This window comes from Eumetopias jubatus, unplaced genomic scaffold (genome assembly GCF_037043125.1).
Source record: "Eumetopias jubatus isolate StellerSeaLion01/CBP00866 unplaced genomic scaffold, mEumJub1_p1.0 scaffold_9, whole genome shotgun sequence".
In the NCBI taxonomy this organism is placed as follows: Eukaryota; Metazoa; Chordata; class Mammalia; order Carnivora; family Otariidae; genus Eumetopias; species Eumetopias jubatus.
This window is the reverse complement of record NW_028274815.1, coordinates 96,731,867-96,745,442: the sequence shown is the minus strand read 5'-3', so window position 1 is coordinate 96,745,442 and position 13,576 is coordinate 96,731,867. Positions and strand designations below refer to the sequence as shown.

The window sequence follows — 13,576 nt, the reverse complement described above, 5'->3', positions numbered from 1 at the left end:
GGCAAGAAAAACACCCGAAAGCCCCATGCATAGAGGAAGAGACACTAACTATGTATCACAGAACATCCTGGAAGACATGTTCACAATAGAAAACAGCACACAGTAAAACGGGGAAGAGGTGAAAGTGGGCATTTCTTTCCAACATCTCCCAAAGTTTAAGAGGCAAAATTTCTCATAGACTTGTAGGTATTTATTTTTTGCTTTTCTAAAATTGGTGGAAAAATTAAAAACCTATAATCATGTTTATTCTCAAGGTATTACAGATTGGATAGTATAGAACTTGGGGTAAATCATGCTACAGTTGACCCTTGAACAACATGGGTTTGAATTCTATGGATTCTCTTATCATGGATTTTTTCAGTATATGTATTGAAAAATTTTTTGGAGATTTGCAACAATTTGAAAAAGTCCACAGACAAACCCTGTAGCCTAGAAATAAAAAAAAAAAAAAATTAAGAAAACGTTAAGCATGTCACGAATGCATAAAATATATGTAGGTACCAGTCTGTTGTATCAGTTACAACCATAAAATACACATAAATCTATTATAAAAAGTTAAAATTTACCAAAACTTACACGCACAAATACTTAACAGACTATATGTGGCACCATTTACAGTGGAGAGAAATGTAAACAAGTGTGAAGATGCAGTATTAAATGGTAACTGCATAAAATTAACTATAGCACATGCTATATACTACCATAATAATTTCCTAGCCACCTCCTAGTGCAGTGAGCTCAGGTGTTGTGAGCACCCGCTTCAAATGTGTGACACTTATCATCTCCCCGTGAGCAGTTTGTCTCTGCAGTAAATTGCAGATCGTAGTAAAAAGTGATCTCTCGCAGTTCTTGCATATTTTTCGTCATGTTTAGTGCAGTATCCTAACCCTTGAGTAACACTGTGGGACCCATCGAAGTGCCACTAGTGATGCTGGGATTGCTCCCAGGAAGCAGAGAAAAATCATGACACCACAAGAAAAAGCTGAATTGCTTGATGTGTACCATAGATTAAGGTCTGAAGCTGCAGTGCACACCATCTCAGGATAAATGAATCCAGCGTAAGGAACATTGTAAAAAAAAAAAAAAGAAAAGGAAATTCACAAAGCCATTGCTGCAGCTATGCCAGCAGGCACAGAAACCTTGCACTTTTTGCAAAATACCCTTTTATCTCATATTGGAAATGCAGCTTTTATGTGGGTGCAGGATTGCTGTAAGAAAGGCATACCTGTAGACTCAAAGATGATTTGAGAAAAGAAAAGGTGAAATCATTATGCGACGACTTAAAGTAAAAGGAAGGTGAAGGATCTAAAACTAGAGAATTGAATGCCAGCAAAGGATGGTTTGATAATTTTAGAAAGAGGTTTGGCTTTACAAATAGCAAGGTAACAGGAGAAGCAGCTTTTGCTGACCAAGAGGCAGCAGACGAGTTCTCAAACACCATTGAGAAAATCACTGAGGAGAAAGGATATCTGTCTGAGCAGGTTTTTAATGCAAAGTACCCTATTCTGGAAGAAAATGTCCCAGAGGACATTTATTAGTAAGGAAGAGAAGTAGGTATCAGGATTTAAGGCAGGGAGGGAGAGGCTAACTGCTGTTTTGTGCAAATGCAGTTGGGTTTATGATCAGGATTGCCCTTATCTATAAAGCTGCTAACCCCCAGCCTTGAAGGGAAAAGATGAACACCAGCTGCTATCTTTTTGGTTACATAACAAGAAGGCCTGGACAATGAGAACCCTTTTGCTGGATTGGTTCCATTGATGCTTTGTTCCTGAAGTCAGGGAGTACCTTGCCAGGAAGGGACTGCCTTTTTAAAGTCTTTTTGATGTTGGTCAATGCCCCTGGCTACAGAACCCCATGAGTTCAACACTGAAGGTGTCAAAGTGGCCTGTGGTCTCCAAACACCTGGTTTCTAATTCAGGCTCTAGATCAGGGATCTAGATGTGTGTCAAGGTCCTACCTGAGGACCTTGAAGGCTTGTCGCACACGGGACTGTATGGAAAGCATTGTCTGTGCTCTGGAAGAGAACCCCGATAGAACATCAAGAAGGTCTGGAAGGATTACTCCATTGAAGATGCCACTGTTATTACAGAAAATTCTGTGAAAGCCATCAAGCCTGAAACAATAAATCCCTGCTGGAGAAAACTGTGTCCGGATGTTGTGCATGACTTCACAGCATGTACAACAGAGCCAGTCACGGGAATCATGAAAGAGATTGTGGATATGGTTTAAAAAAAAAAAAGTGAGTGGAGGGGGTGAAGGGTTTCATGATATGGATCTTGGAGAAATTCAAGAGCTAACGGGCACCACAGAGGAATTACCAGAAGATGCCTTGAGGGAGAGGAGTGTCAGGCGATGGGGAGGAAGACCTAGAAGCAGCAGTGGCAGAAAACAAACTGTGTTAGTCTGGCAGAAGGGTTCCAGGCATTCCTGACTGCTTTCGGCTTCTTTTATGAGATGGACACTGAAACTAAAGCAAAGGTAGAGGAAGGATTGGTGCCATATAGAAACATTTTAGAGAAAAGAAGAAGCAAAAATGTCAGAAATGATGAGATTTGGTGTTTCCATGGTTACACTGAGTGTGTGTGCCTCTCCTGCCTCCCCTTCCACCTCCTGCACCTGCTGTGCTCCGCCACCCCGGGACAGCAAGACCAGCCTCACTTCTTCCTCCACCATCTGCTCTTCGTGAGGACAGCAAGGATGGAGACCTTAGGGATGATCCACTTCTACTTACTGAATAGTAAATAATCATCATGCTGTACAGTTAGTAAACTGATGGGTTGTGTATGTGTGTGTCCTCGTGTGAAAACCTGGCAGCTGTGCAGCAAGGACTGATGTGTGTCATTGTCATCATCGCCCATGTATTCATCATGTGCAAGACGCATGTGGAAGCAGAGAGCGGAAGGTGAGCGATACTAATGTGAAATTGATGACACGTTTGTTCTCTTGCTGTCTTATAACCTTGCCTTCAAAGAATTACCATACAGTGTGCCTCTCTGTCTCATAACTGGACAAAGTGCACACTGGCCTATCATCACAGGTAAGTGGTTCTTAAAACAACATTAACAGTGTTTACAGTACTGTATTATGAATACGACTGTGATACTGTATGCCAGAAATATTGTATAATGATTCATTCATTAGCCTATAGGCTAGGCTCCCGTAAAGCAATCCTACTGCTACCTCTTCGTTCTCAATGCATTTAGTATTACACCTGTAAACAAATATGAATTTCTTTTTCACCCTCTCTTTTCATTTTTGGTGTCTGCAGTTAGTGATATGGATAACGTGTACAGTGACAGGGTGTTGTGTCCTGTAGGACGATGACATAGGTACTGACAGACAATTCATCTTGTGAACAGATGAAAGCTTCTGGTGCCGAGGGATACAGTACAGGACTGTGAATGTATTTTCTCCCCATGATTTTCTTAATGACATTGTCTTTTCTCTCGCTTACTTTATTGTAAGAACACAGTGCATAATATGTATGGCATACAGAAAATGTGTTGTTTATGTCAGCAATAAGGCTTTGGTCAGCAGTAAGCTATTAGTAGTTAAGTTTTTGGGGAGTCAGAAGTTCTGTGGATTTTTCAACTGTGTAGGGATTGGTGTCCCTAACTTCCATGTTGTTCAGGAGTCAAAAAAACAAACAAAAACTAGCCAGAGAAGGGACACAGTAGTGGAGGAAGCAAACTCAAGGGCACAGTGTTTTGAAAACAGTAGATGTGTTTTCCTTTTCCCTGTAAATCAAGGGCACTGTGGCCCTGTCATCATTATGGCCCTGGCGGGGGAGATGAGGAGAAGGTGAATGAGCAGGAATGATGTAGAGGGGATCCCCTGTCCACCAGGAGGGAAGGTGAAGGAAAGCTTCAGGTTAGGAGAGGCAGTGGGAGAGAGAAGAGGGACAGACGGTGGAGAAGCCTAAGGCCACACATCGTGTTGTGGCTCCAGGCTAGAGTCCTTGGGCTGCTGGTTAGGTTGATAGGAAAGCTGGAGGCCTGGGGTCCTGTGCTCTGGTCCCTGGTGGGAGTCCTGGCAGGAGACTGCTGTGTAGGATGGCTGTAGGTCTCTGCAAGGCTGTTGCAGCTGAGTAGAAGGGGCAGTAAGACATGGTTAGGCAACAAGATGCAGCAGGAGTCAGTAGAGGGTCTCACCTGCCCCATGAGGGGTGTCGAAGAGAGGTGTGTTAGGGGTCCGTTGGGCTGACCGTGGGTCCCGGTGGAAGGAGTGAGGTGAGCCTGGCTCAGAGGCTAAGAGAGCCAGGACAGTTCCGCTCTCGATAGCACTGCTGCTCTCCGACCCTGCAGGTCTCAACCACCATCTCCATGTGGCTCCCAGGGTGGGGCGTGAGGGGTCTGTAGTGCTAGTGAGGGCAGAAATGAGGTCACGTCAGGCAGGGGCAGGGTCTCTGGCCCCTGAGCTATCAAGTGCTGCTCAGTGGTGTCCCCGGGGCTTAGCACCAGGTGTGGAACCACACCAGCCACCCAGACCATTTGAGGACTCAGACGTTCTGACACCCAGGCGAGCAGAATTACTAGGGGTTCAGGGTTGCCCCTGCTGCTACTCAGCGGGATGGAGGCCTGTGAGGACGTTTGGATGGGCCCATGAAAATGCAGAAGCCACATTTTCTTTGCATATTTATGGAGCACTGTCTAGCTTTTTGACTGAGTGCGTGAGGCAAACCGTTTACTTATTGGCAGTTGAAGGTGGGTATCCAGTTGGAATTCTAACCAGAGATGGCAGCGGAGGCCCGGTGGTTGGTGCTGACATCCCGGCATGGACAGACGTGAGGGGACCTCGGAGAGCCCACTGCCGCAGCCAGCCAAGGGCCAGGAAGGAGCTGGGTTCCCCCCGACATCTGGAATTATAGACATGTTCTCAGATTTGAAGACCCTAAAGGAGGCCAGGAGTAAATGACAGCTAGTTCTCCAATTATGTATTTGGGTTTTTCGTTGCCCATGGGCTTTTGTTGTCCCATCAGCTGAAATTTGTCATCCCAGTAGACCCATGGAATCATCACCAAATATTCAGATATCTCTAAGAGCTGAATTCAGTAGTGACAGAAGGTGACCTTGGCATTGACTGTGCTGCGCAGAAAAACAGCAGCCCCACCCCTGCCTCAGTGAGGGGAGCTGCAGTTTTCATTTGCTTTTCTTTACCAACAGAAAGAGCCCTAGGGAGCCTCACAGGACCTAAGGGAGCAGCTTTGAGTTTCCAACGCATGAGAGAGAAAGAAAAGGCAAAAGAAAATGGAGTGAGAGACTGCATGAGCTCGGGCATAGTTTTCTTTGAAAGTGAGTCAGAAACCTTCAGAGGACACTCCCAGGGTGCTGACATTTCTCTATCACAACTGGACATGGAAGTGCTAAAATGCACTTCTGTTTTTGTACTTGGTCTCATTCCTTCAGGCTCACTCACCTTGCTGGGAGGGTTCAAGGTTTCCTATGAGGCTGCAACTCCCTTTTCCTCCCTTTCTGGCCATAGCCAAAGGCGCATGGCAGCCTCTCACGAGGACTGTATGCTCTCTGCCTTTGATTGCAAGGTCAAGTATGGTCTCATTTGAGTATTTACTTTGCTGCCATCATTAGGGTGTGGGAGGAATATGCTCCTGAGCAGCACCCCACATTTCTGTCCTCAAATGTCAACACACTTGAAACCAAGCAAGGAAAGTATTTTGGAAGCTGCCATCTGTTTGCTTTTTCAACTTGACCTTTGTCTGAATAATAAGATGTATCTGGCTGAGCACATTGCTTCCTAATGAGCTAGAGCAGTTGTGTGTGTGTATTCAAGGATAGTCATGTTTTCACTGTTTTTTGTTTTTTTCCCCTGTAGAAAGTAGAATCTCTTTCATTTACACAGCTTTCATTTTGCTTCCCTATGTCAACGTTCATTCCCAGTTCAGGTGCTGGTGCTTCATGTATAAAACTGTGCCTCTGAGGTGCTGTTTTTATTTTTTTAAACTTAAAATTTTTTTCGTGGTTGCCCTAGATGTTGCAATGCACATTTTAAAAAAAGATTTATTTATTTTTTTGAGAGAGAGAGCTTGTGAGCAAGTGGGAGGAGGGGCAGAGGGAGAGAGAGAATTCTCAAGCAGACTCCCTGCTGAGCACAGAGCCCAGCGTGGGGTTTGAACTCACGACCCTGAGATCAAGACCTGAGCTGAGATCAAGAGTTGGACGCTTAACAGACTGAGCCACCCAGGCACCCCGCAAATCCAAGTTTCTGACCTATATCATGTTTCTGCTGCCTGAAAAACTCTTAATATTTCTTGAAATGCAGATCTAAGGAAGTCTATTTCCCTCACTTTTGGAGGATAATTTCAGTGGCACAGAATTTTAGGTTGATGGTTTTTTTCTTTCAGTAGTTTAAATATTCTATTGCATGCTCTTCTTGCTTGCATAGTTTCTTCTGAGAAGCCCTTTGCAGTTTTCATCCTTGTTCCGCTGTGGGTAAGGTGGGTTCACAGCTGTCCCCCATTCTTACCCCTTCCTCCTGTCCTCCCCTCCCCTTCGGCTTCTTTCAAGATTTTCTCTTTGTTTTTTTGCAGTTTGGGACATTCTTGGCCATTATTACTACTTCAAATACTTCTGCTCTGTTCTCTCTCTCTTCCTGGTATTTCAGTTATGTGTATGTTATATCTTTTGCAATTGCCCCACATCCCTTTTCCCCCCATTCTTTTCTCTCTTTGCATTTCAGTTTGGAAGTTTGCAATAACCAGTTTTCAAGCCCACTGATTCTTTGGCTGTGCTCAGTCTACTGATGAGTCCATCAAAGGCATTCTTTCTGTTATGGTGTTTTTTATTTCTAGCATTTCCTTTTGATTCTTTCTTGGAGTTTCCATCTCTCTGCTGTATTACCCATCTGTTCTTACATATTGTCTGCTTTACCCATTAGAGCCCTTAACATATTAATCGCATTTATTTTCCCTTGTCTGATAATTCCAACATCTGTATCACATCTTGAGTTTCACTCTGATGACTGCTTTGGGTCTTCTGAGCTTCTTGAACCTGTAAATGTTTGTCTTTTGATACATTTGGGAAATTTTAAGCAGTATTTCTTCAAAAATTATTTTCTGCCCCATTCTCTCTTCTAACCTGGAGGTGGTTACTATTCCCAAACCTTAATGTTGTTCTGGGTTTTGTTATTATACAGGAGGCTGATACAGAGTAGGTACATTATGTTACTTTGCCAGCAGTAGGGTTGGATTTCCAAGTGCCTAGGCTTCTACCTCAGTTTCATTTATTAGAAAATAAATAGCCAAGAAGCTGGCCATAGTTAGTGATTCTCTTTATTGCTAAAGCATTGAGCTAAGCTTACAGATAACCTAGAAGTATGCCATTTAATACAGTAGGTGCTACCTGTATGTGGATATTTAAGCATAAATTAATTAAAATTAAACAAAATTTAAAATTCATTTCCTTAGTCACAGTAGCCACATTTGGCTAGTGGTTGCCATATTGGATGGTGCTGACACAGAACAAGCCTGTCATTGCAGAAATTTCATTTGGACAAAAACAGTTCAGTGCTGTAAGACTGGCTTGATTAAATACATACAAATATACGTGAGCAATGGGATAGCGTAGAAGTTAAGCCAAAAATAAAAACTAATTGCTGTTGAAGTTTTTTCCTTTAGCACACCACACCAAGCTTTCCTGTCTCTCTCCTCCCTCCCTCCCTTCGTTCCTCCCTTCGTTCCTTCCTTCGTTCCTTCCTTCCTTCATTCCTTCCCTCCCTCCCTCCCTCCCTCCCTCTTTTTTCTTCTCTCATTCTCTTCTCTTTTTAAGTAGGCTCCATGCTGGGGCTTGAACTCACACTCCTGAGATCAAGACCTGAGCTGAAATCAAGATTCAGATGCTTAACCGACTGAGACACCCAGGTGCCTAAAATTTTCTGTCTTAATCAGGAAATTGAATCACTGTCCCCATGTTCTCATCACCAAGTCAGGCCCATTTGCCCTTGTGTAAAGGCAGAGATTCTTCACTTGACAGTTCAGTTCACTGGAATCTCTACAAATGCTAAGTCAGAGCGAATCCTTCTCTTATAACATGGACTTCTCAGACACTCATGTTTTCTCATAGAACAGCCTTTCTTTTCGAATTCAGTAAGTGAATTCGAATTAGATTCCTAGCTGTGGCCTGAAATAAATACATAAAAGCTGGATTCTTTTGACAGTGGTTTGGAGAGCAGGTCTGTGGTCTGTGTATCTTAACTCAGGCACTTACATCTTGTGGTTGTTTGAATGGCCTGAAGTCAGAAGCAGATCAGCTGGAAATCAGCATCTTTGAGAGACTCAAACAGGCTGTTGAGTTATTCCTTTCTTCTGGTGCTGGACTATTCCCTCCTGCTCCTGATATTTGCAGGCAATAAAAGGGAACCACTCCAGAAACTTCTTTCCATAAGGCTGTGAAATTGTGGTGCTATGTTATCTCAGGCACTTACTGCTGCCTATCAGGTGTGTCTGGGCTGCAGGTCATGTCCACCCTCAGATGGCTCACCTGACTTGCAGGGACATCAGAAAAAGACACTTGGAAGTAGATGCCATCCTCTCAATAGCCCTCACTGGGAGGCACATTGCCCTTCCTCCAGGGCTTCTAAATTTTGACACCCTTTTGTGCAGTATCCTCTGTTTGTCCGCTTCACATGACTTCTGCTCAGTGCTTGTGACCTGGCAGGTGGACCTCACAGATAGCTCCTCTCGCCTTTCCTGCTTTAGACCTTGTGAGTGTTATGATCTCCAGCCACACCCACCTGACAGCCAGCATCCTGACCCCTAGGTTTTTCCACGGTTATGTTTAAGAAAATGAGAAGGAACATTTGTTACCATGAGATTGGAAATGAAAAGCAGCATCTCTTTGACCAATCCATGTATCATGGTGAGGCAGTGGCTTTCAGGTGGAACAGTGTCTCCTGTTGGCCACAAGGCTCTTGCATGTAGTTTGGGAGCTCATCACTCATGTTATTTTTCTTTTTCTTTTTTTTATTATTATGTTAATCACCTACATTACATCATAAGTTTTTGATGTAGTGTTCCATGATTCATTGTTTGCATATACTCATGTTATTACTGTTGATATTATGATGAGCTGTGCCTTTGCATATCCCAATATTAGAATGGTTAATTCTGAAGGAATTCTTAGTTTAAACCCTTCAGGTTAAGTGCATTATGAAGTCCCTGGGCCTGAGTGGTTTACTGTAAACTCTGAGAACTCCTGGGATGAAAACTCTCAGAATCCCTTCTAGTTCTGTGATTCTCTGGTAGGGAATTGGAATTTCTAAATTGTCTTTCTCATAAAATTTCTTTTGACAGCTATTTTGTATTACAGAATTAATGCTCATTCATCACAGAAATTTGTTTAAAATGCCAAAATGCTCAAAAAAAAAATAAAAGTCACCTGCGATTTCATAGAGGATAATCATTATTAACATAATGCTTTTATAACATTTTCTCTAATCAGATAATTCTATATCTCTTTTTCTAATTTTACATAGTTAAAGACAGACTGTGTATATAATGTCACTGCTTTTATCATCTAATGGAATATTGTGAACATTTTCCAGGTCATTTATTCTTCTTCAGCAAACCTTATCATTTCCATCTGCACATCAAACATTGGAAGCATAAATTTATTATCTCAAAGCTTTGAAACATGTAGAATATTTATTTGAAGTAAATGTAAAAGAATAATATATTACAGCAGGATCCCAAAGCTCATTTTAAGTTCAAAACAAAGGTTTTAATCTGCACCAAGAAAATGAAGTTCCCCAAAGGTCAATGTGAGATCCAGTTTCAGGATTTTAGTTATTAATATTGCAGATGAGGAAAGAGGCATTAATACAGCCCAGGTGTCTAGATTTGGGTTAACATCATGATTAAAATATAGGAATATATGGATTGTTTTTCCTGACTTAAAAATGGAAGCAATATGGTTCCCAGGAATTATGTTACGGAATCCCTATCCCCTTGTGGTCTTTGAGATCTCTCTTAAGAAGTAGTATAGGACTGTGACTGGTGGGTTTTAGAGCATGAGGATAGGCCTTGGGGAAATTTTCAGTCCCTTGTGTGGGTCTGTATAGGACTGGAGAACATAGCTGCAGTTATAATTAGCCTTTCTAGCGTGGGCCCATGGACCTCTGTATCAAGCTGGGTGCAGGAATGGAAGGCTGTTAATTCTGTGAGGCATCTGCTCACAGTACAACCCTTTTCTAAGAATGCAGCCCATGCTGGGTGCATCCAGAAGTATATTCACAGATGTGGTATCACTTTGCAACCTACTATTATCAGAATCTTGTGCTTTTACTGAAGTTCACCCAATTAGAATTTAGATCTCAGGGAATAGAAACTGCTGTATTAAGTTTGGGGTTTAGTTAAATTCTTGGATGTCAATTGCCTGCCTCACAAATCTTGGCAAGACCAGTTATTTTTCTTGTAGCCTCAGAATTACAGAGGGAAACTTGAGACACTTGGAGATTTTATACTGAAGAACCTACCATCCTTTGAACAGTATTAAAAATACCTCAAAAGCAAGTGTTTAGTTTATTCCCTGTTCCTATGCTTTATTTAAGTTCCCCTCTGCCTCCCTCTTGGTTGAAAGGATTTGGAAATGAGAGTTTTGTATCTTTTTTTCAAGAAATTTGTCTATTTCATCTGTGTTGTCTAATTTGTGGGAATGAAGTTGTTTGTGACATATCCTTTTTTATCCTTTTAATGTCTATAAAACATACTGATGTTGCCTCTTTGATTCCTGATATTCATAACTTATGTCTTCTTTTCTCTTGGTAAGTCCGGCAAGAGGTTTATCAACTGTATTGGTCTTTCCGTTTATTTTTTGTTTTTGTTTGAAATGTCATTAGTTTCTGCTCTAGTCTTTTTTTTCTTCTTCTCCTTGCTTTGGGTTTTATTCTGCTTTTATTCTTTCAGTTTCTTAACGTGGAAACTCAGATTATTGATGTGATAGCTTTTTTTCCCCCTAATAATAAGCTTTGAATGCTATGAATTTCCCTCTACGTACTGCCTTAGGTGCATATCACAGAGGGTGATATGTTGCCTTTTCATTTACATTCACTTTAAAATATTTTCTCATTTCTCTTTGATCCAAAGGCCATTAAGAAGTGAGTTAATTCCCAGATATCTAGTGTCCCTTTGAGCTCTAAGAATGAGGTTCTGATAAATTGGAGACTTGGGTGAGAAGGTGTTTGGATTTGTACATGACAACATGGCACATTGTTCATAGTAAAGTGAAATACTGTCATGCTGTTGTCATTGTCTGAACTGAAAGGATATCTTTAGCTGTTTCTTTAGGCTTGGTTATATTTTTTAAATAAGATTTGAGGGCATATTTTGGGACCTTCTCCTGTAATGTGTCTTATCTTTGTTCTTTGTAGTGCATTATCATTGGGCAGAACTGGATCCTGAAAAATTCATGAAAGATGCTGAGTACCTACACTGCTTTAAGAATCTGGAACTGAATCATGAAAAGACAGAAATAAGAAATTGGGACCCCGAGTAGCCCTGCAGAAACAAAGCAGAACAAAACAACAACACCAAAGGAACGACACCGTTTTCTGTTGTTGCTGTGGTCTAATAGCAGAAGTGGGTGCTGGCAGTGCAGGGCTTGCACCCCATGCACATGGCAGCAGGGCATACACCTATGCTTCCCCCATGCAAAGACTGCTGGTTCCTGTGATTTCTTGGCTTGCTTTTGAAACAGGCTGGCCCAACATCATTTGTCACCGAGTCCTCCCTTCACATGTGTCCATGATGGGTCTCAACTGCATTCACGCTGTCCATGTTCTTCCCAACACTAGCTAAGCCAGGGCCCGGGTTAGGGTGTAAAGAGAACAAATATCGGTGATAATGTATTGTGTAAGACCTTTGCATCTTGTAAATTTTCTCATTTTTCTAAAAAGAAATAATAAAATCCTAAACCCCAACAAACCACTTTATTATTAAACAAATCCTGCTGTGTTTCTGCTTAATGATTTTGTCTATAGAAATACAATGTGTCTGACCCCACTCTGGGTATAATCTGTACTTCTTTTCAAATAACCCTCTTGCAAGAGGTCTTCCCTCAGTGGCCTACACAGATCTCTGATTCCATGGTCAGAGCCTATCACTGGTAATTTATAGTTGATGACATTTTACTTGGACATGAGATGGCAGGAAAGGGGAGTATACATGGAAAGGTAATCCAGTTTTGGAATGGCCCAATGACCGAGACCGAGTGTGGCTGCCATCCCTGATTTATTTACCTTTGGGAGGTTCAAAAAAGGTCTCAGAATGTTGGACTGTACAGATGCCCCTTTTCCAGGAGATAAATGGTTGTCCATAAATCCAATATCTTCACAGTTATGTGAAGAAGGAACCACATTCTGCCAAAGAGTTTCTCAGTTAATTTTAATCTATTAGTGGCACAACCATAGTGGTCATTTTTAGACATTATATGATGTTAGTAGTTACATATGTGTTACCATATATAATATAGACATATAACATCCATAATATTTTAATGCTTATACAAACAGAATTATCCTCTCTTGAAATACTTCTTGCCTAACTATAAAGGAGACATCTTTATTTGGCATTTTTGTATGCTGAAACTCTATCTGTGACCTTTATAATAACTTCTGGGTCTGTCTCATCTGACCCAGTTGTCTACTTCAAGTAAAAACATAGAAAATACGAGAAAAAGAAAAAAAGCTCAAATTATACCTCCAATGTACATTCAAGTACTTGGAATATGGAATTGGAAAGGGTTTTGCCAGACGGCCTTTCTCTGAACCAATACAGATGGTTTGGGATAATCCATGATAGCATGAGCCTCTGGATTTGAAATCATTACATTCCAGATGCAAATCCCCAGTCAGCTTCTCCAGCTGTATGGGCAGTGAGGTCCAAGAGGCTCTCCTGTTTGAATTATCTGTGTAGGCTTTTATAGGATGAATTGAAATTCACTGTAAAGTTACTCCATACTACAGTTTTGTAAACTTGGCTGTAGGGTCATGGACTTGCTGAACACATTTGTCAGACATTTCTCTGCCACAACATTTTATCACCACCAATTAATGCTTACTGAACAGCTGCAGCCTGCCCTTGTGCTAATTGGTCATGAGAATGGCATAGAAAGAAGAGCTAATGTGTTTGATGTCTGCATAGTGGTAAAATGATAAAGACTCTCATAGCCCACAATCCAGTTCCTGGATCCCATTTTAAAGGGACATAGACAAATTGGGGCATGAGCGGAGTCATGTGGGCAGTTGGCTGAAGGATCTGAAAACCATGAAGGACTGAAGGGGAGAAACAAAACTGAATATTTGAAAGATATGGACAAGACACTTGGGTCAGGAACAAAAGAGGAGCCATGGGTATAAGTTGCATGAACACAGATGCTGGCTTGATACAAGGTAAAGCTTTCCAATGTGATTCAAAAGGGGATGGCAATGTTAGGAGCATTTAGCGTTTGGGCAGAAGTTCTGAGCATGCTTATGTGTGTGGAGAATTTTATTTAATTTAAAAATCCTTCCTCACGGTTTGCAGTAAACCTGGTAAATGTCAGAATATGGTTGCTACTTTTGTAGCATT

General features: G+C 41.6%; 1 protein-coding gene across 1 annotated transcript in view; it reads left to right on the top strand.

Annotated features, from left to right (window-relative positions):
* The window catches only part of DTD1 (D-aminoacyl-tRNA deacylase 1), a 174,478-nt gene extending 162,526 nt beyond the window's left edge, over nucleotides 1-11,952 (top strand). Inside the window, exon 6 of the mRNA XM_028112993.2 lies at nucleotides 11,380-11,952. The gene's annotated coding sequence lies outside the window, so the exon portion shown is untranslated. The remainder of the gene's footprint in view (nucleotides 1-11,379) is intronic.
* The last annotated feature ends 1,624 nt before the right edge of the window (nucleotides 11,953-13,576 follow it).